Below are 24,782 nucleotides of genomic sequence, written 5' to 3'. Positions count from 1 at the left end.
CGGTCCAACCATGCCGACCAGATATTCCAACCCAACCTAGTCCCACCTGCCAGCACCCAGCCCTTATCCCTCCAAACCCTTCCTATTCATATACCCACCTAAATGCCTCTTAAATGTTGCGATTGTACCAGCCTCCACCACATCCTCTGGCAGCTCATTAAATACGCGTACCACCCTCTGTGTGAAAAAGTTGCCCCTTAGGTCCCTTTTATATCATTCCCCTCTCATCCTAAACCTATGTCCTCTAGTTCAGGGAAAAGACTTGCCTATTTACCTCATCCATGCCCTTCATAATTTTATAAACCTCTATAAGGTCACCCCTCAGCCTCCAAAGCTTCAGGGAAAACAGCCCCAGCCTGTTCAGCCTCTCCCTGTAGCTCAGATCCTCCAACCCTGGCAACATCCTTGTAAATCTTTTCTGAACCCTTTCAAGTTTCACAACATCTTTCCGATAGGAAGGAGACCAGAATTGCACGCAATATTCCAGCAGTGGCTGAACCAACGTCCTGTACAGCCGCAAAATGACCTCCCAACTCCTGTACTCAATACTCTGACCAATAAAGGAAAGCATACCAAATGCCTTCTTCAACATCCTATCTACCTGCAACTCCACTTTCAAGGAGCTATGAACCTGCACTCCAAGGTCTCTTTGTTCAGCAATACTCCCTAGGACCTTACCATTAAGTGTATAAGTCCTGCTAAGATTTGCTTTCCCAAAATGCAGCACCTCGCATTTATCTGAATTAAACTCCATCTGCCACTTCTCAGCCCATTGGCCCATCTAGTCAAGATCCTGTTGTAATCTGGGATGACCCTCTTCGCTGTCCACTACACCTCCAATTTTGGTGTCATCTGCAAACTTACTAACTGTACCTCTTATGCTCGCATCCAAATCATTTGTGTAAATGACAAAAAGTAGAGGACCCAGCACCGATCCTTGTGGCACTCCACTGGTCACAGGCCTCCAGTCTGAAAAACAACCCTCCACCACCACCCTCTGTCTTCTACCTTTGAGCTAGTTCTGTATCTAAATGGCTAGTTCCGTGAGATCTAACCTTGCTAATCAGTCTCCCATGGGGAATCTTATCGAACGCCTTACTGAAGTCCATATAGATCACATCTACCACTCTGTCCTCATCAATCCTCCTTGTTACTTCCTCACAAAACTTGATCAAGTTCCCTGGCTTGTCCTTACCACCCTTCTTAAATAGTGGCACCACGTTAGCCAACCTCCAGTCTTCTGGCACCTCACCTGTGACTATCGATGATACAAATATCTCAGCAAGAGGCCCATCAATCACTTCTCTAGCTTCCCACACAGTTCTCAGGTACACCTGATCAGGTCCTGGGGATTTATGCACTTTTATCTGTTTCAAGACATCCAGCACTTCCTCCTCTGTAATATAGACATTTTGCAAGATGTCACCGTCTATTTCCCAACAGTCTATATCTTCCATATCTTCCTTTTCCATAATACTGATGCAAAATACTCATTTCGTATCTTCCCCATTTTTTGCAGCACCATGCAAAGGCTGCCTTGATGATCTTTGAGGGGCCCTATTCTCTCCTTCGTACTCTTTTGACCTTAATGTATTTATAAAATCTCCTTGGATTCTCCTTAATTCTATTTGCTAAAGCTACCTCATGTCCCCTTTTTGCCCTCCTGATTTCCCTATTCAGTATACTCCTACTTGCTTTGTACTCTTCTAAGGATTCACTCGATCTATCCTGTCTATACCTTACATATGCTTCCTTATTTTTCTTAACCAAACCCTCAATTTCTTTAGTCATCCAGCATTCCTTATACCTACCAGCCTTTCCTTTCACCCTGACAGGAATATACTTTCTCTGGATTCTCGTTATCTCATTTCTGAAGACTTCCCATTTTCCAGCCATCCCTTTACATGTGAACATCTGCCCCCAATCAGCTTTTGAAAGTTCTCGCCTAATACCGTCAAAATTGGCCTTTCTCCAATTTAAAACTTCAACCTTTAGATCTGGTCTATCATTTTCCATCATTATTTTAAATCTAATAGAATTATGGTCGCTGGCCCCAAAGTGCTCCCCCACTGACACTTCAGTCACCTGCCCTGCCTTATTTCCCAAGAGTAAGTCAAGTTTTGCTCCTTCTCTCGTAGGTACATCCACATACTGAATTAGAAAATTGCCTTGTACACACTTAACAAATTCCTCTGTATCTAAACCCTTAACACTATGACAGTCCCAGTCTATGTTTGGAAAGTTATAATCCCCTACCATAACCACCCTATTATTCTTACAGATAGCTGAGATCTCCTGACAAGTTTGTTTCTCAATTTCCCTCTGACTCTTAGGGGGTCTATAATACAATCTCAATAAGGTTCTCATCCCTTTCCTATTTCTCAGTTCCACCCAATTAACTTCCCTGGATGTATTTCTGGGAATATCCTCCCTCAGCTCAGCTGTAATGCTATCCCTTAACAAAAATGCCACTCCCCCTCCTCTCTTGCCTCCTTTTCTATCCTTCCTGTAGCATTTGTATCCTGGAACATTAAGCTGCCAGTCCTGCCCATCCCTGAGCCGTGTTTCTGTAATTGCTATGATATCCCAGTCCCATGTTCCTAACCATGCCCTGATTTCATCTGCCTTCCCTGTTCGGCCCCTTGCATTGAAATAAATACAGTTTGATTTATTAGTCCTACCTTGTCCCTGCTTGCCTTGACTGTTTGACTCGCTTTTGTTCTCAACTGTACCAGTCTCAGATTGATCTCTTTCTTCACTATCTCCCTGCATCCCAACCCCCCACCATCTTAATAGTTTAAATCCTCCTGAGCAGCTCTAGTCAATTTCCCTGCCAGTATATTAGTCCCTTTCCAATTTAGGTGCAATCCGTCCTTCTTGTACAGGTCACTTCTACCCCAAAAGAAATTCCAATGATCCAAAAATGTGAATTCTTCCCCCATAAACTAGCTCCTCAGCCATGCACTCATCTGCTCTATCCTCCTATTCCTGCCCTCACTAGCTCGTAGCACTGGGACTAATCCAGATATTACTACTCTTGAGGACCTCCTTTTAAAACTTCTGCCTAACTCTCTGTAATCTCTCTTCAGAATCTCAACCTTTTCCCTTCTTATGTCGTTGGTTCCAAAGTGCAGATCTCTTGCTGGCCCCTCTCCCCCTTGAGAACATTCTGCACCCTCTGAGAGACATCCTTGATTCTTGCACCAGGAAACCTAGAACATAGAACCTAGAACATAGAACAATACAGCACAGAACAGGCCCTTCGGCCCACGATGTTGTGCCAAACATTTGTCCTAGCTTAAGCACCTATCCATGTACCTATCCAATTGCCGCTTAAAGGTCACCAATGATTCTGACTCTGCCAATCCCACAGGCAGAGCATTCCATGCCCCCACCACTCTCTGGTAAAGAACCCACCCCTGACATCCCCCCTATACCTTCCACCCTTCACCTTAAATTTATGTCCCCTTGTAACACTCTGTTGTACCCAGGGAAAAAGTCTCTGACTGTCTATTCTATCTATTCCCCTGATCATCTTATAAACCTCTATCAAGTCACCCCTCATCCTTCGCCATTCCAATGAGAAAAGGCCTAGCACTCAACCTATCCTCGAAGGACCTATTCTCCATTCCAGGCAACATCCTGATAAATCTTCTCTGCACCCTCTCCAAAGCTTCCACATCTTTCCTTAAGTGAGGCGACCAGAACTGCACATAGTACTCCAAATGTGGCCTTACCAAGGTCCTGTACAGCTGCAACATCACCTCACGACCCTTGAATTCAATCCCTCTGCTAATGAACGATAATACTCCATAGGCCTTCTTACAAGCTCTATCCACCTGAGTGGCAACTTTCAAAGATCTATGAACATAGACCCCAAGATCCCTCTGCTCCTCCACCTGACCAAGAACCCTACCGTTAACCCTGTATTCTGCATTCTATTTGTCCTTCCAAAATGGACAAACTCACACTTGACAAGCAACACACCATTCTGCTTTTTCGCAGCTGGCCACAGAAACGTCTGTCTGTTCTCTGACTACAGAATCCCCTAATACAATTGATCTCTCGGAACCCGACATACCCCTCATGCTTTGCACTTTGCCCTAAAACTGTACCCAGTGTTTTAGATTCCCTGACCAGCAACAAACAATCTCATAGTGTTTACCCTCTTGAGCTCTTCTGGAACCATGCATGTCTCATTGAGATCATTTCTCATTCTTCAAACGTCCATGTACTCTAACCCCAATTTATTCAGCCTCTGAAATTGATGCATTCTCACCCAAGGAGACACAATTTCATTTTGGCTACAGGATGGGTGTGCACTCAATACAGCTTCTTTGCCTTTTCTTCACAGTACAGTGCAGAGGATTCTGCAAAACAAGGCTACGCTACTAGATTTTTGGTGAAGAAAATGGAAGTTAAAGGAGAATATAATGTATCTGATCTTCGATGGTATTGATTTTTTTCACAAACAAGCAGAATTGTGAAAGCAAAAAGTGAGCCAAGGAAGAAGGTGCTTATTTTTTAAACTGTTCAGTATTTTGGCAAATCCATGTAATCAGGCTTACTTGTGTTTAATTGTAAATGCAGACCTTACCCTTATCAAGAACTGTTTAAGCTCATCCAATGGGGGCAGAGTTGTAGGAGTGACAACTCAGCCATAGATCTTGATCTCACAGTCTACTGGTTAGGAATCAAGTTTACATCTATTTGAGTCACTGGCCTGTTCCCTGCCAAATGAGACTTGCATGCTTTACTCTTTTCGTCTTTTTCACTAAACATCTTTGTTGTTCAACTGGGTTGCAGTTAGCTTCTGCAGATAACCTAAAATATGGTTACAAGTCTTATCAGCCTGCAGATGAACATCCCATTTAAGACCATTCACTCCCCCGGTCATTTATTTCCTCCTCAGTCTTGAAGCCAAACATTTGAAGGAAAAGGTCCAGCGGGAACTATTGTATCAGAAAAACTTCAGCCTGGCTCTGAATGAGAGAAATTTCTATTTAAGAAACGCACTGATGTCATGCATCTCCCAGAAGACTCACTTTCTGCTCTGAGTCCCACAATATTTGAGAGAAACACTGAGAGATTGTGCAACTGAAAACTTCTTGTTTTGATTATTTTAGTATGACTAAAATTCTGTTTTGAATTCTGATAGCAGGATGTCTTTATTTAACACTCTTTGGTTCATTAATTAATGGCACAATAGAGTTCCTTTCAATCATTCCTTCAGATGTGTGGCTAAGCTCCATTTCAAGCTTTTTTTTTCTAATTTCCTGCCAAGGGTTTCATTTTCTGCCAAATCGTTAAAACTCGTTGTACTTTGCAGACGTAACTGTGAAAACCTCTCCTGCTTGGTTGATGATTTTGGTGATTTTTTTTTTCCTCTCTCTGGGACTTGTAAAGTTAGAATGATTTGGCCATAGCACTGACACCTCATGGCGAAACAATCAATTTTGTGTCAGGCGATCAGTACTTGCCAAGACTGCCAGTATTTCTTCACCTCCTCTTATTGAACTGTGACAACATTCATGAAACCTTGGAAAGCACACTAAAACGCAAAGTCACTGATACCACTTTGTCCAGGCTGAGGAACCATGAAACTGGCTCCTATCATGCTGCCTCCCCTTCTCAATCCGGTCACTGTGTTCAACTATGTCTACCCTGTCAGTGCACTCCCTCAGCTCATTGCTGAAGACACATAGGGGTTCGCCTGCATGATTCACACCGACCTTTCAAAGTGTGAAAAATTATCAGCAAGAAATTCTTCTGAAATTGACACCAGACTGCTATCGCACAGTACATTTTTGTGTGGCAAGCCAAGCATTTTGATAAAGAAAATGTGGTCTCGAAAATGTGGTTGCTTTCTCTTGTGGGCTCTCAACAGTTTCCTCACCAATATGTACAGCAGGTGGTGCTACAATGTATGGGTTGAAAATTATGGGGAAAATCTTCTCAGGCTTCAATTGCCTTTTGGCTTTTTAAACTTCCTATTGTAAAGTGCCTGACTACTTCCAGCTGGAAACCTGGGCTAACATCCCTCTCAGACCTCAGGCTAATGTTCTGAGTACATGGGTTCGAATCCCACCAAGATTGATGATGAATTTTAAATTTAAAAAAAAAAATCTGGAATTAAAAGTTAGCCTAATGACAACCATGTAACTGCTGCCAAATTGTTGTAAAACCAAATTATAAAACACACTGTTGTAAAAAAAGTCTGGTTCATTAAAATCCTGAAAGGAAGGGAATCTGCCATCTTTACATGGTCCGGAAAAACACCGCAGGTCAGGCAGCATCTGAGGAGCAAAAGAATCAACATTTCTGGCGTAAGTCCTTCATCAGGATTTGATTCCTGATGAAGGGCTTATACCCGAAACATCGATTCTCCTGCTCTTTAGATGCTGCCTGACCTGCTGTGCTTTTCCAGCACCACACTCTCAACTCTAATCTCCAGCATCTGCAGTCCTCACTTTCTCTTACATAGTCTGTCCTACATATGACACCAGACATATAACAATGTGTTTGAGTATTATCTCTGGGTAATGGATGAGCAATGAATGTTGGTCTAACCAGAGATGCACATATACCATGAATTAATTTTAAAAAAGAATGGTTTAAAATGCAATTAAGTGGCATAAAGAGGCAGCATGTATACTTTTGGGCTTTGGACTGGAAGTATATATTAAATGCCAGTAATGCCCATTATGCAAAGAAAGTAATTTTTACATATACAATGCTTTCTTTGATGTGCAATAATCTTTACAGAAGCTTCTGTGGTATATACATCTACTCTTCGATCTCACTTTAAAAGTGCTGATGGGGATCCCAGTACTCCTTAGTTTTGCGTAAAGACAGGCAAAATCTGTAAAGGAATAAGGTCATTTCTGATTAAAGGCTGGGCAGAATTCAATGATCCTGATTGGAAAACCAGTGGCAGACTTGCCATAGCCATTTTTTGGGAGCTCGAATGGGTTTAAGTCCCAATTACCTTCCTGACATCGGACTTCCCACATTTCTTGTGAGGGGGATTTCTTCCCAGAAATCCTGGGGTGGGCAGGTGTCCTGCCTCTTACAGGAGCCGGCCAATCAGAGGCCAGCAGTAGGAGAAGTGGCCACTGCCGATACTGCAGTATATCCCAGGCTGAGGATTTTCAGTGGAGCTCAGGAATATGAAGGATGGGGTGGGTTCCCTCACCCTCTGTATTCGAGAACAGAGGGGCTACACATTACAGTCTAGCAAACGAATTGGCCTTGGGACTAAGAAAATAGTGGCTATGTGGATAAGGATATTGCAAAGGTACAGAAAGCAGAGAATAATAATAAATGAATAGTTTTCAGACTGGGCAAAATTGTGAAGTAGTGTCATCCAGTGGTACATAAAACCATAAGACCATAAGACATAGGAGTGGAAGTAAGGCCATTTGGTCCATCGAGTCCAATCTACCATTCAATAATGGCTGATGAGCACTTGAACACCACTTACCCACACTCTCCCCGTAACCCTTAATCCCTTGCGAGATCAAGAATTTATCAATCTCTGCCTTGAAGACACCCAACATCCCAGCCTCCAATGCGCTCAGTGGCAATGAATTCCACAGGCCTATCATTCTCTGTCTGAAGAAATGTCTCCTCATTTCTGTTCTAAATTGGCCCCCTCTAATTTTAAGGCTTTGCCCACGTGTCCTAGTATCCCTGTCTAATGGAAACAAGTTCCCAGCGTCCACCCTTTCTAAGCCATGCATTATCTTCTAAGTTTCTATTAGATCTCCCCTCAACCTTCTAAACTCGAATGAATACAATCCCAGGATCTTTAGCTGCTCATCGTATGTTAGGCCTACAATTTCAGGGTCAGGGTTGAGACCACTTTTCTTTCTCATGTATCTTAGTGATATGAATTTGGGCATGTAGGACAGAGTTTAAAAGCAATTTAGATGTGTACTAAACTGTGAGCACAACAGCAATCGATTCCTCTCTGGAATTCACTGCCCAGAGTGTGGTGGATGCCTGGACACTGAATAAATTTATGGAGGAAATAGACAGATTTTAATTAATGCTGAGTTGAAGGGTTATAGGGAGTAGGCAGGGAAATGGAATTGAGGCCATGATGGTATTGACTGGCAAAGCAGGCTCGGGAAGCTGAATTGCCTAATCGTGGTCGTGGTTCTGACTGTTCCTATGTTCTTCAAATGGAATAGTCTTATGAAATAACAGACATGTGACAAAAAAGTGTGAAGAAACTTAGCAGAAGTAATGAGAAAAAGCAATAAATAAGCACAATAATTTTATAGGGAATAAGAACAGAGAGAATTGGGTGTGTGTGCATATCCAAGTCTATAAAACATGACAGGATAAGTTGAGAAGGCTGTTAAAAAGATATATGGGATCCTAAACTTCCAGAGCCATGGACTATAACAGGAATCCTGAGTCTTTGTAAAACGCTGGTTCGGCCTCATTTGGAGTATTGCTGTCAATTTTGTACATCACATTTAGAAAAGATTGCCAAATCTTGGAGAGGGTGAGGAATGGATTTAAAAGAATAGTACCAGGCATTAGTGTGTACAGTAACGTAGAGAGACAAGAGAGGCTGGCATGATTCTCCTCAGAACAGAGCAAGTTAATGGTAAAACTTGACAGAAGTATTCAAAATCATGAAGGGTGTTGATAGACTAAAAAGGAGGAACTGTTTTCACTAGCAGAAGCACCAGTAATCAGAGGACACGGATTTAAGGTACTTGGCAAAAGAAAGGCAATATGAGACAAATGTTTTTTTTCACAAGGAGAGTTGTTATAATCTGGAATCCACAGCTTGAAGAAAAGTGGCAAAATAAGATTCAATAATAACTTTCAAATGGGAGTTGATAAATTGAGAGAGAATTTACAGAACACTGGGGAAAGAGCAGGTGCAGAGACGGGCATGATGGGCCACATGATCTCATTCTGTGCATTATCATGATTCTATACTTAAAGTATCATTATGTGTTTTTATTGTAAAAGTTGTAGAAAATGCAACTGCCCTGTAGATCACAGCTTTGGCTGCAGTTTCAGGCCACAGAGCAGCCAAATATAATGTTACAAGCAATTATATGCTGCATTGGCCATTTTATTGCAGCTGTTGATCTCCTGGTCTAACAATGTTATGGAGGAGTACATTGTTGAGGAACTAAAGTTATCCACAGCAATTAGTTTTGTGCCTCCTAGCGCAACACAAAACTATACGCCGTGGATAATGGGCTTATTCTAAAGTTAATCCGCTGAATTTGGGAATAGAATTTATTTCTTTAAACCGATAGCCAAACCATAATCCCATTCTACCCCAGCAAATTGATCATTTAAAGGGACAATGATATGAGGCTGTACCCCAGTACAATTATCAATTATGGCGTTCAGAGCTGTCTGAGTTCACTTATAAAGCAATAAGGAGGTACATTGCTGATCACCAAATACCATGTAATGGGAATGAAATTGAGATCATGGTGTGCAAGCAATTTAGAGAATTTGTGCTTGTAACAGAGTTGCAATCATCGGCACTTCAACCCTCCTCGATTGGATTAAGCCAACATGTTTTCAAAATGGTTAGAGGCTTTTAGAATGCATCTAGTTCCGATACAAGTTGAACAAAAAAGGATGCATACAATTAAGCAGGTCAAACAAGTACCCTGAAAACTGGAGAACACTTCAATAATAGTGGTCATAACCTAAATAGGATCAGTTTAGAAAGAGAAACAAATTGAAGAAAAGATGTTATATGAAAGGCGACCTGGTTCTGATTAATGTGTTGGCAGAATGACAGATCAAACAATGAGCCAGCAGTGGGAGGTACTCAAAAGCAGTGAAAACTATGACAATTAGAAAGTTTCTAGAAATGAATCAACATGAGAAATTTAGAAAGCCAAAAGGTGGTATTAAAGAAGATTAATGGTGGCTATCAGCATAAAGGGATGATTTGGAGATGCCAGTGTTGGACTGGGGTGTACAAAGTTAAAAATCACACAACACCAGGTTATAGTCCAATAGGTTTAATTGGAAGCACACTAGCTTTTGGAGCGACGCTCCTTCATCAGGTGATAGACTGTCACCTGATGAAGGAGCGACGCTCTGAAAGCTAGTGTGCTTCCAATTAAACCTGTTGGACTATAACCTGGTGTTGTGTGATTTTTAACAGCATAAAGGGAAATAGCATTGACTTTTTTCAGCACATAAGTAAAAGGTTAGCCAAAGAATAAAGACAGATGGGGCCATCTTATACATGAGGAGAACAAAATAATGGAGATGGTCAATCAGTACTTTTGATCCGATTTTTACAGAGGAAGGTGAAAGTCGATTTGTTGAAGAAAATGTAGGGAAACCACTATCAGATTTAAGTATCTAAAATGGAACAAAAGGATCATTTAGCCTGAATGGATTACAGGAAACAAAGAGGATGGGAAAAGAGAGACATCAGAAGCAGCAGTTGTAATCTTCTTATTACAGTACTTTGGAATCAGGAGTTCTGCTGAAGGACTGGAGGTTCACTCAAACAGATGAGGTTAACAGGGAGAGTCATGAAGTGTCTACAAAATTCTGAAATGTCTTGCAAACTAGTGAGTGACTGTGTGCAATACTTGGTAAATAGTGAAGGGAATTAAGTAGTTGTAATACACTATAAGGCCTTAAGAAATAGGAACAGGAGTAAGCGACTGGGCCCCTCCAGCCTGCTTTGTCATTCAAGAAGACCATGGCTGATCTGACATTTGTCGCACGTACTCTCCTGCCATTTTTCCACATTGGTTCCCCTATTGATCAAGAATCTATCTCTCTCTGCTTCACAGCTCTCTGTGGCCAGGAGTTCCAAAGACTCACAATGCTTCATCATCATAGTCTTAAATTGGCACCACTCTAGTCTGAGACTACATCCTCTGATCCTACATATTCCCATGACGGAAACAGCATTTACCCTGCTGAACCCCTGAAAAGTCCTTAAGGATTGTAAGAGGATAATATGAAAGGATATCCTTAATGGAATAAAGAATTGATGTTCGGGTGGTTGAGGTGGATTCTTGTACAGCTTTCAATTGTGATTAACAGGTCCTTCAGTTGTGTCTGACATATCCCACAATTCTGCCCTCACCCCTTTCCAGAACGACAAAAGGTTCCATTCACCCTTACTTTCTAAAGGATGAAAGGATCGTCCTTTGCCATTTCTGTCACCTCCAGCAGGATGTCACCACCAGACAAATCTTCGCTTCCCCTCTGTGATCAGCACTTTGCAGGGATCCATTCCCTCCATGACACTCTGGTCCATTCTTCCATCACTCTGAATGCTCCTCCACTCCACATTGGCACCTTACCATGCAATTGAAGAAGGTGTAACATTTGCCCCTTCACATCCACCCTCCTCACTGACAAAGATTCCAAAACATACCTTTCAGAAGAAGTCACATTTCACTTGTATTTCTTCGTCTACTGCATTTTCTCCTCATAATAAGATGTTCATTACAGTAAGGACAACAATGGCAACTTGTGTTCAGAGATGATGCATTTGGACAGGACAATCAAGGCAAGGGAATATATTATGAAAGGTAGGACCATGTGATGCATGAAAATCAGAGTGACCTTGGTGTACATGTCCATCAGTCCTTTAAGGTAGTGGGACAGCTGGATAAAGTGGTCAAGGCTGCATATGGGATACTTGCTTCAATTAGCCAAGATGTAGAGTTTCAGAGTAGGGATGTGATACTGGAATTAGAGAGATTGGTTAGGCCACAGCTAGAGTATTGTGTTTAATCCACATTATAGGAGGCATGTAATAGCACTGGAGAGAATGCAGAGGAGATTTACCAGGAACTTTCAGTTATGAAGATAGACAGACTGGTGTTGTTTTCCTTAGAGCAGAGAAGATTGAGGTGGGAATTGACTGAGATGCACATAATTATGATGGGCATAGACAGGAAGGAACATTTTCCTCTTGGTGGAGGGACCCAGTGACCAGACGGCATTGACTTAAGGGAAGGGACAGGAGGTTTAGAAGGGATGTGAGGAAAATGCTTTTCACCCAGAAGGTCGTGGGAATCTGGAACTCTCTGCCTATAAGGGTAGTAGAGGCAGAAACTTTCATTACATTTAAGAAATATTTAAATGTGCACTTGCGATGCCAAGGCATACAAGGCTGTGGGCTAAATGCTAGAAAATGAAATTTGAAAAAGTTAGGTTTATGTATTTGACTTTCGATGGGGCCAAGGGCTGCCTTCTGTTCTGTAGACCTCAATGACTCTATGAGACTGGTGAGACCAAATCCAGACTGGGTGGCTGCTTTGCAGACTACCTTCTGCTTTGTCCATAGGAATGACCCTGGACTCCCAGTTGCTTGCTTTCATGCTAACATTTCTATCCTGCGATACTCCAAAGAAGCAGAATGTGAGCTTGAGAAACAACACCTCATTTTCTGCTTCAACAGTTTATACCCTCAAGGTCTCAATGTTGCATTTGATAACTTCAGCAACTGACCACATTATATCTGTTCTCCATTTGATTTGATTTATTGCTGTCACATGTACTAAGTACAATGAAAACATTTTGCTTTGCATTTAGTATAGGCAGATCATGGGTGGCACGGTGGCACAATGGTTAGCACTGCTGCCTCACAGCACCGGAGACCTGGGTTCAATTCCCGCCTCAGGCGACTGACTGTGTGGAGTTTGCACATTCTCCCTGTGTCTGCGTGGATTTCCTCTGGGTGCTCCGGTTTCCTCCCACAGTCCAAAAATGTGCAGGTCAGGTGAATTGGCCATGCTGAATTGCCTGTAGTGTTAGGTGCAGGGGTAAATGTAGGGGAATGGGTCTGGGTGGGTGCGCTTCGGTGGGTTGGTGTGGACTTGTTGGGCCGAAGGGCCTGTTTCCACACTGTAAGTAATCTAATCTAATCATCATAGCATACAAGGGCATGCAGATTATAGGGTGATTGAACAGAGTGAAGTATACAAGGTTATAGCTGCACAAAAGTAAGACCAACATTAGATTTGAAATTAGAGCAGAAGAGTCTGTTCTTGAACCTGTTGGTGCATGTGTTTAAACTTCTATATCTTCTGCCTGACAGAAGAGGTTGGAAGAGAGTATCACTGGGATGGGAGGAGTTTTTGATGATGCCTTTCCATGACAGTGAAGTGTAGATGGAGTCAATGGATGGGACTCATATTCTCATATATTTTGCATATATTCTCTGGCCACCTCCCCATCCCCACCCCTGCCTCCCATTCCCCCCCATCGACATAAGCAATACTCAAATGTGATAACATTATTTCATTCTTAGTATAAAGATCTCAGTCCCTCCTTTCACACCTTAATTTTACACCCAATTTACATTTCTTTTTATCCTACTCTACCATTAACAACCCCTTTGGCTTTTGCACTAAACTGCTGCCTCTGTCAAAATTATCTTTCAGTTCTGAAGATGACCTCATATCACACATGAAACGTTTCCTCTGTTTCTCCCTCTACAGACCGGCTGAGATTCTCTTGCATTTTCTGTGTTTGTTTCAAGTTTCCCGCATCTGCAGTATTTCGCTTTTAACCATTTAGACCTAAATTGGGCAGTGAGGCATGAAGACAGACCCCAATAATGGAAGCAGTGATAGGAAAAGAAAAACACAATGGGTGCTGCAAGTCCATTTGACTTGATAAGTCAATGCTATTTCTCTATCCACAGACGATGGCAGGCCAACTGAACAATTCCAGCATTTTGATTGTAGTGCTGGTGTTTTCCTCAATGGATATATAATGAGTGAACCCCAAATAAACAAAGTGCCTGTTATTCCAAAACACCTTAAAAATCTCAATGGGTGTGCCAAGGCATTACAGTGCACTGTTATGAGAATTAGAGAGTCCGGTGAGTTAAAGCTCCATTGTGATTCTATCAGTAAATGATAAACAACAGTCTTTTCTGGTGGTCCAAGCAAACTGACAAACACTAAGCAAAACTGTATCTTTGTAAATAATTCAAACATATATTTCAGTTATGAGTCATGTGACTACAACTTCAGGTTGTGGCATTCAGCCAGTCACATAGATTTTGAAATCATCGTGTCTTATAGCAGATGACCAAGGTGACATTTGCACCAAATAAAATCTGGGCAGGTCTGGCAGCATCTGGAGAGAAAGCAGAGTGAACATTTTGAGGCCAGGAACCATTCTTCAGAACTGATTGTCACTGGGAAAGGTTTGGCCTATATGCTAAAGAAAGGGTAGGGGGAAACAGGAACAGCATTTGGGTAGACAAAGGAATGGGTAACGGTCATCCTCGGAAAACGAATAGCTGCTAATGGGGATCGTTAGTGGCTGACAATGGGTTGACTGTGGTAGCAGGCCATGTGATGACAAGGCCTGGTGTGTGGGGGTTGGAGTAAGGGCATCAGACAAGGTACTCAGACTCTAAAAATATTAAATTCAATATTGAGTCCAGAAGACTGTCGAGACCCTAAACCGAAAATGAGATGCTGTTCTTCCAGCTTGTGGGGGTTGGGGTAAGGACATGGGAGGAGCATTAAAATCATTGAATTCAATATTGGGCCCTGAAGGCTCCAGGACCTCCAGTGGAAAATGATGCGCGGTTCTTCCAGCTTGCATTGAGTTTCACTGGAACACTGCAGCAAGCCTGAGGCAGAGATATTGGCCGGGGAATATGACAACGTGTTGAACTGACAGGGAACACAAAGCTTAAGGTCATTTTTGTGAACAGAATGTAAGTGTTCTGCAAATTGGATCCCCCCCCAATCTATGTTTCATTTCACAATGCAGAGGAGACCACATTGTGAGCAGCTAATACAGTAGACTGGATCACAGACTGGATTGTGTGAAGTGCAGGTAAAGCACTGCTTCACCTAGAGGGTGTATCTGGGACCTTGGACAGTGAGGAGGAAGGAAGTAAATGGGCAGGCATTTCTGTGATTGCATGTAAAGGTGCCTTGGGGCGATGGGGGTGGGGGGGGTGGTGGTTGTGGGAGGAGAGGGGATTAAGAGGTTGAGGGTTGGGAATGGAAGACTGGACTGGAGTGTCCCAGAGGGAATAATCGCTGCAGAAGGCTGACAAGGGAAGGGAAGGGAATTTGTGTCTAATAGTGGCATCCTGCTGCAAAAGGCAGTATTGGCAGCTAATAATCTTTTGGATATGGATACAAGTGGGATGGTAAATAAGGACAAGTGGGACCCTATCACAGTTGTGGGAGGGAAGAGAGGGAGTGAGGGTCAAAGCGTGGGGATGAGTCAGACCTGGCTGAAGGCCCTGTCAACCAGGATGGTGAGGAATTATTGGTTAAGGAAGAAGATGGACATTTCAGCACCCCGTTTATAGAAGCGGGTGTCATCAGAGTAGATGCAATGGAGACACAGAACCTAGGAAGTGGATTGAGTCTTTACATGAAATAGGGTGTGAAGATCTATAGTCAAGGTAACTGTGGGAGTCAGTGGGTTTGTAATGGATACTGGTGGCCAGCCTATTTCTAGAAATGGAAACAGATGGAAAGGTAAGGCAGAAGGCAAAACTGAACCAGAGAAAGGTGGAGAGCGAGGTGGAAATTGAAAGAGAAATTGATGAACTTTTCCATTTCCGAGTAGGAGAGTGACACAGCACTGATGATGTCACCAATGTACCGGAAAAAAAGAGTTGTGGGTGGGAGTTGGAATAGGACTGGAACATGGAATGTTCTACGTACCCCACAAAGAGACAGGGATAATGGGTGCCCATGCATGTACCCTGGAGAAAGTGGGAGGAGTGAAATGCGAAGTTGTTCAAGGTGAGGGTGAGCTTGGCCGGGTGGAGGAAGATGGTGATGGATCGAGACGAATCAGGCCTTTGTTCCAGGAAGAAGCAGAGAGCCCTGAGACCATCCTGGTGGGGGATGCATGTGTAGAGGGATTGTATATCCATGGCAAACTGGATATTCTAAAACTGACATTAAGCTTCATACAAATTGTGTGCATAAGTGGGAAGGGACTGGCATTAAGGAATGCAAAAAGCAGCAACTTAACGATATCCATGTCACTCTGCAACTTTTCTCTCCTCCCCTCTTCTTAGAGGAATTAAAAGATGCTCTAGCTCCTGAATAACTTTTAAACTAACTTCCCAGTCTGTCACACAGACCCCTCAGAAAATCAGTTCCCACCCACAACAACTGACCTTCCCCAACATAATTGTCGAGATATAAAACACTGGTGAGGAAACATCTAGAGTATTATGTGCAGTTCTGGTCACATTTCAGGAAGGACATAATTACTTTGGAGAGACTGCAGAGAAAATTTACTGGAATGTTGCCAGGGCTGGAGAATTGTAGCTACAGTGAGAGGTTGGGGATGTTGAGGTTGTTTTCCTTGGAACAGTGAAGGCTGGGGGATGACATGATTGAGGTATACAAAATTGTGAGGGAGAGAGATAAGAGTAGATAATAGGAGCCTGTTTCCCTTGGTAGGAAGTTCAAAACCAGGGTCAGAGATTCAAGCAAAGCATTGGAAGGATTAGAGAGGACGTGAGGAGAAGCCTTTTAATGCAGAGGGAGCAGGTATGTGGAATTCGCTGCTTGAATTGGTGTTGGAGGCAGAGATCCTAAACTCTTTTTAAAACATGCCAGGTCACCTTAAGTGCTATAAGCTGCAGGGCTATGCACTGTGTAGAGGAAGATGGGATTAGAAAGGGCATCTGGGTGTCTTTGGGTTGGCATGGACAAGATCGGTCAAAAGTCCCCCTTGTGTTGTATTTCAATGGTTCAATGACACTCCCTCTCTGCTATTCACCACCCCATCTCCAACACCAACACCAGAACCCCCAACCAGAACTCCCAACTAGAACACCCACTTCCCACCCCTCTCCTGTAGACCAGACACTAAAAACAATGACACCCGACTGCCAGGACCTTTGAACAGCCTGTTCCAATCACTCTATCCACTCCTGCCACACACCTCAATGCCACCATTCACTAAGCCCCATACACTCCCAAAACCAGCGCAATGCCTGACATGTCCCAAGTTATCACCTTCCATCCTACCCATTTGCCCACCTGGCACCATATACCCTCAACCACTGGCACCCAACCTCCTTATCCACCTGCCACCAGACCCACATATCACCCCCCCCCCCCCCCCCCCCCACCTAACACCCATTTTCTACTGGAATACAGCAGCTATTGCTAAAACATGGAACATAGTTTCTGCAATGTTTCAGCTACCTGGATTACATGGGTTGGGATAGATTTTGCATCAGAAGTCTAGCCCAAATGTTCTTGCAAAGAAACTGGGATTCCAACGGAGATTGGAAGGTTTGGGGTATTATGTCCCAGTCTGCACATTTGTGCAGCATCCTCCCCCGTGAGTGGATTGAATCCTTCGCTGCTGATGCCCTGAGATCCCCTTTCAAATATAACGTCATGATACATGCTGTTTCGTTCATACCTTCTGTCTCTGAGTTTGTCCGACTGCTCTATTTGAAATTGTGTCAAACATTGCTTTCTTAAATAAAAGGGGTGCAGCCAGTTCTAATTTATTTTCACACATATGTTTTCATCAACTAACTGAAATGCAGTTTAACAGTGTCTCGTTATTATATTGACATCTGACAAATTAGCCACTTATTTTATGGCTCAGCTCCACAACCTGCTCTGGCATCATTCTTTCAAAGTGTGCTGATGGTCATATGAAGGAGAGCTTAGTTGGATTAAGTTGACGAGTAATTATTTACAGGGGAAAATCAACAGCCTGCAATTTGTCACCAAATACTTTTCCAAACACCTCAGTGGTTGACACAGAGGAAACATTGTCAGTCCACATCAGCAGGCTTTGTTTAGTTTGTTTGAAAGGCTCTTGAGATGGCATTCCTCAGCTAGTGAGCAGACTACACGCTGCCCACAATCCTCCATTGTCCGGCACATTCAACAAACAAACACAAAAACACTGACAGCATTTGGGGTCCTGCCCTGGGCCCAACATTACCAAGAGAGCAAGTAATTAAATCAGGCTTGCAAGCATTGGTGGGAGCTGCCTGCAGAAATGTAAACAACATTCAGTCAGCCTGAGAACTCATTACACGCTGACAGTTGGTCAGGGTTTCTGCTGAATGCTCGTCTTGCATTTGGTTCACAGTGGGGATGAAGCATGTGGTGAATCCAGTTGATTACACACCACCAGTACAAATGGTTTGTTAATTGATGTGTTAACATTCCAATTAGGGAGGCTGGAGCAGATAAGGAGATGAGAAGTATCTATGACAGCCATAAACTGTTAGGAATAAACATTGTGGCCAACAATGATGTCCATTGCATAGAAAATGCTTAGAAATGGAAATTAATTTAATTTGAGGCCAGCTGATTTACATATTTCCATGGCAGTCCCCTGGAATGTAACAAATGACCCAAGGAGAAGGCTTTCAGTTTTTGAAGCTGAAATTTCTAACTCCATTACCTATGGAAAAAACCTGCCATTCTTTTTCACAGCAGAGCCTCAAATTTCTTTCTACAGAATGGGCTGTCGACAGTGGTTATGAATTTAATAAGGAGCATCCTATATGGTGAAGGGAATCCAGAAGGATTATTTGGAATTGATATGACTTTCAGTTCGGGATGCACAGTGACTTAAACACAGCTCGACTACTTGCATCACATTGAAGAGATTACAGAAGTAAGATACCGTAAAACCAGAAATTTGAAGAAATATCAAAGACCCTGAAGTACCTAGCACCTTCCAAACATCTTCCAGTTCTGATGAAAGGTCAACTTGAAACATGAATTCTGTAGCTTTCTTTAGTACTGACAAGACCTGCTGAATATTTCCAATATGTTTGATTTTTATTATATGAAGAGAGAAGGGGATGACCCTCATCTGCAACACCCTAACCACGGTTACCTCCAGGTCCATATTGGCAAAGCATATTATCAATTTCCCCTTGTCCAACATATCTGGGGTCCTTGACAGGATCTTTGAGGGGCAGCCTTGTACTGCCAGCAAAGGACTTGATGCAAGGTTGGGTTTTAAAGATGGTGCCAGTGCTAGGAGTGGGAGGATCCAATAAACATTGTGCCACATGAGCATCTGCGTAGGTAGTGAGGCACATCTGGGAAGTTGCTGTAAGAAGATTCACTAGGCCTCACAGACAATACCCCCCTTACGAAACTCACCAAAGTTGGCAATGAGCTGATTTCTGGTGAACTTCAGTCCCAGGCTTCAATAAAGCAATCAATTACAAAGATCGCGTGTAAGAATACAGCCTTACCAATCAAGAGAGAGGGCAAGCTTCTTTTCTTTCTTTTTGGGATATTTCAACGTGCAACCAACTTGAGGATGGAACAAAAGCCCAGCGGAAATGATGGGATTCTTAAAAATTGATCTGTGGAAGGGATGTGTCTGATGTAATATACATGGATTGTAGATGTGGGCAGTCACTACCCATGGAGTGTGCCCTGAACTATTAATGACTAGTGTCCAAGCTGGTAGGCTGGATATCAGGAATTGTCACTGTCTAGTTTCTTTCCAGTGTGTGGGAGAATGAGATGCTGTGTATAAATGAGGTGACATCAACTAATAGTGAGATGTTAATGCATTGTAATACATTTGTTTTAGGCATCTCTCTCCACTCACTCACAGGAATCTTGTCTCGCTGTTCAACACTTGGTTGAAAAATCGAACATTTAGCTCTTGTCAACGAGATTCACTTTATTGCCGATCTGATTGATTTTCCTAACTTTCTCACCAATGCCATTCCTTGCCTGGTCATATTCTGCACTTGATATTTTAGTTTGGCCATTCCCAAATATCCTTGCAACAATGATTGTCCGGGATGCACCAGTGCCACGAGAATCTATCATTGCCAAAATATTGCTGGGAATAATAATACATAAGGTGACTCCTGCACATTTATATCTTTTATAGTAACTCCCAAATTCTGAGAACATTTTGATGGGCAGAAAGAAAGAGGGAGGAACACAACATAACCTGTCTCTAAATTTTTAGCTTTTTCTTCCAAAGAATTTGTTGAAATATATGGCTAGTTACAATGCCATTGTGAAATATCAAAAAGGCATAAATCATTGTGAGCTTGATTAGTATTCACATTGAATGACTACATGCAGTAAGTTAATGCAGTCAGAGACCTGCTAAACAATAAATGGGTTAATGATTGCATTTAAACTGGTGCAGGCAGAAGCAAATCAAGTTTTCAAACTGAAATATGGTCCATTGTAAGTTCTATCCCAGAAAAAAGTTCAAATCCGCTCATTCAAATTTCAATTAGTATCAATTACAAGGCATATAAAGGAGCCTGAAACTGACCATATGTGTGGCTGCATCTTTCATCACTAAAGGTGACTTTCTGTAGAATCTAAATCAATTGCACCTAAATGGATATGACTATTAAAGTCACATTGCCTTTATTATCTCTCAAAGGCACTGGCCAATAAAATTCAAATGAGACTAAACAATGGTGGACTATAACCAAACCATTTGTGAAGGTAATAAGTTCTGTTCATTGCAAGTTAAAAAGGCTGCTTCAGTTTGCTATCAAGTATTGAACAATGCCTTCTTCTTAACCAAACAATTTGTATTTTCTTGCCTGTGACATGTGTTTCTCCCATCCACCACCTTTATGTTTATTTCAATTCACTTATGAGATGTGGGCATCTCTGACTGGGCCAATATTTATTGCCTGTTCCGAACTGCCCTTGAGAAGGTAGTGAGAGCTATCTTCTTAACCTGCTGCTGTAGGTAGACCCATGATGCTGTTAGGAAGGGAATTTCAGGATTTTTATCAGGTCTTATTCGCCCATATATGTTATGTCATTACATTGAATCTTCAGGTGATGTGTGGGATCCTTGCCTGAGTGGGCTGGGTCATTGAGTGTGTTGAAGATTGTGATAGCTTTCTACAAATTAGTAACAACAAGGGATATTGAGGTAGTATAGGAAAACGCTGTCAAAGCAGATCAGCTATGATCTCATTGAATGGCAGAACAGGATCAAAAAAACTGAATGGCCAAATACTGTTTCTATTTTTATGTTTTCACATAGATACACATTCACATGTAAATGCAGAAAGATTCCCATGACAGGAAAAAAAATATAATACAAATACTCAAGCATGTACAGAACTGCAATCATTGACACACTCAGAAATTATATAAAGAAACAAGTAAGAATAAAACACACATTTTCGCTTGAGGTGCAGACCTACTACAGAGGTCTGAGTGTGTCCAGTACTGCACAGGGTGCTAGATATTATGGTGACCCCAATGTACAGTGCCACTATGTGAATCCTACATGTAAAACAGGCTCCAGTCTAATGATTATATTAATTACTCTTCATTCTTGTAGGAACGTTCCTCTGTCTTCTGATAGCAGCATTCTCTCCACCCCCACATTTGACCACTCACCAGGACAGCTCATTTATCCTGTTTCCCACCAGACGTCAGCACATGCCCACACCATAACGAGGAGCAGGGAGTAGGCGCCGGATATTAGGATCTTCCTACTGATCCCTAGAGGAGTTACTTTTTCTTGTGATTAATATTAATTATCTCTGCAAAGTCTGCATTTGAAAACAAACTAGGAGATATCCAGAAACGAATCACAAAATAAAGGAAATTGTAAAGTGGAGATAAATGTTTTTTAACTATTTAAAATGGAAACTATGTGTCATGTATTCTCTTCCTCTATAATCTACTCCACATTAAATCTCAGTTTGACCCAGTTTTTCATCTCCTTTATAATGACTATCTTCCCTCCCAGTTCTCTGTGAAATAACTTAGCATATCTTTCTGCTACAAAGATGAACTATGAAGTTAAGTTTTTTTGTATGTTTGAGGATACTACAGCAGGTACTAGCAGTCTAACTCTCTCATATGCTGGTCTCCTTGGCATGTCTTGCTTCAACAAATTCTTAAACCAAGCACCCTGTCCCCTCATCCTCGGGATATCCTTAAAAGTCCATATGGAGACTGAATCATCTCTTTTTTTCCCTTACTTTGTGAATGAGAAGTAAGATTCCCAAGGGGCAAAATACGGGAATACTTGTCCCAATCTCTGTGGGTAATTGTGTGTGTTTACAGGGAGTGCTTCATTTGCAGTGATGCAGTTTCTGATTTTTTAATCAAAAGGGCAATGTCGTATTTTCCAATGTCCGAATACGTATATCCAGTTTGGAATGCTCCCTTTATAAAACGCAACCCATATTCACTAAAAACCGATCTGCATGATGACATGTGACTGTTATTATGTCTCACACACTATAGTCATCATATCATTCAAATATCACTGTCATGCTAACATTCAGCATGTTTGCTGTTAATGTCAAGAGATTGGAAGTCATGAGCAGTAGTCCAACAAATTAGTGAGAGATGTATCAGTAAAGCTTTCAAGCAAACAATGATTACACAAACTATACAAAGCTGCAACACAGTGCTGACATTCTGTAAAAACTATATACATAACCATTAAAGGCTGGATTTCCACTGTCATTGCTTGGGTAGTGGGTGGAGGGATTGTCAAAGCTTGTCTGAACTTCAACTTTGTGAAATTTGAGACACAGGCTTGCTTACTAATTTTCTTTGGGCTGTGATTAGTTGGCTACGGTGTTTTATTTATAGACTTCTCCCTTATCCCACACCAGTGGACTGATGGTTCCTCTAATTAAACATGCATATCAGCATGATATATGGTGACACCCAGCCCAAAGTGACATTAAGGTAGGCAGTGTTCCTCTGCTGAGACAGAACAGTCTATTCACAATGCATCTGGAAACACTGAGGAACATATATCACTCTGGGATTCTTGGACTGGGATTATACCGACAAGCAAACAGCTAAATGGAGCCATGTAATTTGTCGCAGTTGGCAGAAAGACTAACCTTACACAGACATTCATTATTTTGAGTTAGAATGTCAGTGTGTTTTGAAGAAGAGACTCCTGCAGGGGAGCTGCCTAAGTGTTTTGTTGAAGAGCTGAAGCAAGTCTGAAGGAGGAGGTGTTGATAACTATCACCGAGTTGGTGACCCCACTTTATACTGAAGTGCTATTGGGAGAGCTCAGGAATATAAAATGAACATGCCTTTCAATCCACTCCTGATCCAATGAGGGACACGCAACAATAATATCAGACAAATTCTCAGTGATCACTGAGTTTGTGTGGGGCAAAGTGGGAATAAAAAGACAACATTCATTCAGCGAGTCATGGCGTTACTTCTATTGCAAATGAGCTAGAATTTATATACCCATTTCTGGTTAAATCAATATACATGAAACTCCACAGTTCAACATAACAGATAAGTTTCTTCTTTTAAAATCCTATAAGGTAAAGTTTTGACACCTCCAGACTGAAAAAAACATTTGTATTACTGTAACTGTCATCTTAATTTCATTTCTTTAGGTTTGGCTAGTTTGGTTTTGAATATTCAGATGAAACAATAAATCTCGTGCAGAACTAATCCAGTAGATAATTTTCAAAATGGAGCATTTTACCAGATTAGATTACTTACAGTGTGGAAACAGGCCCTTCGGCCCAACAAGTCCACACCGACCCGCCGAAGCACAACCCACCCATACCTCTACATTTACCCCTTACCTAACACTACGGGCAATTTTAGCATGGCCAATTCACCTGACCTGCACATCTTTGGACTGTGGGAGGAAACCGGAGCACCCGGAGGAAACCCACGCAGACACGGGGAGAACGTGCAAACTCCACACAGTCAGTCGCCTGAGGCGGGAATTGAACCCGGGTCTCTGGCGCTGTGAGGCAGCAGTGCTAACCACTGTGCCACCGTGCCGCCCCGATCTTTCTACCATTGTGATGATTTTTGTTTTGCATTGTCATGTTTCATTTTGTTGGTCATTAGCAAAATCTGGCTTAATTGTGACTTTGCGTGATAAAGTGGACAATGATGGATCCACCAGATCATTCTCCATTTTATCTTGATTTATATTCCCATTGACTTGGGTGGAAATGTAAATCAGAGAGATGTCAAATGAGCTGCAGAGTCACTATCACAGGCTTTCTAGTCTCACAAAGTCAAAATGTCCTGCTCTGCACTGTGTAATTTCCAGTGGGTTATCTCACTAACATTCTGTAAAGACAAAGCACCAAATTCCAATGACAGAGAGACATTTCATCCTGAGGTGCTGTTATAACTAAAATCCTCAACTTGGCGAACATTTCTATTTTAGAAAATAAAACGATCAGAATTCTGTGTTTTATTATTGTAGGCGCTGGGCTGTGGTGCTGCAAAGGGAATTTCTGATTCTCCCAATTGGCTACCATCGCTTTGGTGGATGATTAATGGAAACACTGTGTGGATGTGTAAATGAGGTTTCTGGCAAACTTCCAGCTAATCAGGAGAACCTCTGAGACTATTAAATCCCCTAGTGTTTACTAATTTTTGTCCATCTTTCTCTGTGCCTGTTTCTCAGGTTTGGAGACTTGAGGGAGAAAATAAAATGCAGCAAAAGAAGCCCCAGGCTCAGAGGCCTATGTGACAGGCAAATCATAGATTGAATCCTATTGAGAGGCCAAATTCTTTCCTCTGTGTTTTCAACTCTAACAGATGCGGAAGTGCCAAACTTCAGCAACACTAACTAAACACCTGAAAGAAATGGAACATTCACTGAATAAATACTCATTAAAACTGTTCGAAAACAGAGAGAAGCGTGTGGTATCATTTCACTCTCGAGTCAAAGCCTCATGATCTACTTATGTATTATTTTGTGTGAAAATTTTAGTTTTGTTATTCAATTGCAAGCTTGCATTGCAGAATAATTGATAAAATATTATATTTATTTGCTTC

At 42.0% G+C, this 24,782-nt stretch overlaps 1 long non-coding RNA gene across 1 annotated transcript in view; it reads left to right on the top strand.

Moving 5' to 3' along the window:
- Positions 1-24,575, top strand: part of LOC140454626 (uncharacterized) — a 35,311-nt gene extending 10,736 nt beyond the window's left edge. Inside the window, exon 3 of the long non-coding RNA XR_011952728.1 lies at positions 24,409-24,575. This is a non-coding gene — a long non-coding RNA (uncharacterized lncRNA). The remainder of the gene's footprint in view (positions 1-24,408) is intronic.
- The last annotated feature ends 207 nt before the right edge of the window (positions 24,576-24,782 follow it).

This window comes from Chiloscyllium punctatum, chromosome 3 (genome assembly GCF_047496795.1).
Source record: "Chiloscyllium punctatum isolate Juve2018m chromosome 3, sChiPun1.3, whole genome shotgun sequence".
NCBI lineage: Eukaryota > Metazoa > Chordata > Chondrichthyes > Orectolobiformes > Hemiscylliidae > Chiloscyllium > Chiloscyllium punctatum.
The sequence above is the reverse complement of the archived record's forward strand: the minus strand, read 5'-3'. Positions and strand labels throughout refer to the sequence as shown.